Genomic DNA, 854 nt, shown 5'->3' with positions numbered 1-854 from the left:
GAGGGGTCTTACATGCACTGAGGGAGTTCGTGGGATTTGAATTGAAACCACAGTGGTTATTCCTTTCTTTCCATCTTTTCTGTTCCTTTACATTCACTAAGGAAGCTGCTGGGGAGGTGTTAACTGTTTCATTTGCTGTTTTGTTATTGGATTTGGCTGGAGAACTGTTGTGGAGAATTGTGTGGAGGGGAGGTCTCCCTCTATTCCTGGTTCAACTTAGGAAATGTGGCAAGGTCACCAAAGAGTGGGCAAATTTCTTTGTCAAGCCATAGACAGATTTCATATGGGTCATGAGAAGAACTCCAACCTTAATGCTACCACCACCAACAGTCTTATAAGAGCTGTGAACTATTTGGCAAAGAAAACTGGCAGTTTTGTAACCAAAGTCCAATTTTGCAGGAGAGTTAGCTTTGCGCCTTTTTTTGGATACTGTTTTGCTCTTGTGAAAAGCAATACATATGGAGGCCCATTAGAGCCTAAGGCTATTGTTGATGCAGTCTTGACTCATTCTTGGCACTTCTGTACCTTCCTTTGATAGCTCAGCTGGTAGAGCGGAGGACTGTAGGCTGTCTGTGAAAAGTAATCCTTAGGTCGCTGGTTCAACTCCGGCTCAAAGGAAAGATTTTTGAGGTTTGTTTTCAGTTTTGTCTTTCACTTTTTTTCTGGAGTTCACAACTTTGCACAACATCCCCTTCCAACCACTCTATACCCTGTGAGAAGTTTAGTCTATTTTCCTTGTCTGATTCAGATGGTTGTTACAGCTGTGGTGCTGTGACCATTGTTACCTCTCTATGAACCATTCACTCAGGAGTTGGACTCTGTGATCCTTTTGGTCCCTTCCTACTCAGAATTAT

The 854-nt window shown here is 42.7% G+C and overlaps 1 non-coding gene across 1 annotated transcript; it reads left to right on the top strand.

Annotated features, from left to right (window-relative positions):
• The first annotated feature begins 528 nt into the window (after positions 1-528).
• On the top strand, positions 529-618 carry TRNAY-GUA (transfer RNA tyrosine (anticodon GUA)). Its single transcript is given in 2 exon segments — positions 529-565; positions 583-618. It is a non-coding gene; the product is annotated as a tRNA-Tyr (tRNA).
• The last annotated feature ends 236 nt before the right edge of the window (positions 619-854 follow it).

Source organism: Sturnus vulgaris, chromosome 1 (assembly GCF_052056855.1).
Source record: "Sturnus vulgaris isolate bStuVul1 chromosome 1, bStuVul1.hap1, whole genome shotgun sequence".
Classification (NCBI taxonomy): Eukaryota; Metazoa; Chordata; class Aves; order Passeriformes; family Sturnidae; genus Sturnus; species Sturnus vulgaris.
The sequence above is the reverse complement of the archived record's forward strand: the minus strand, read 5'-3'. Positions and strand labels throughout refer to the sequence as shown.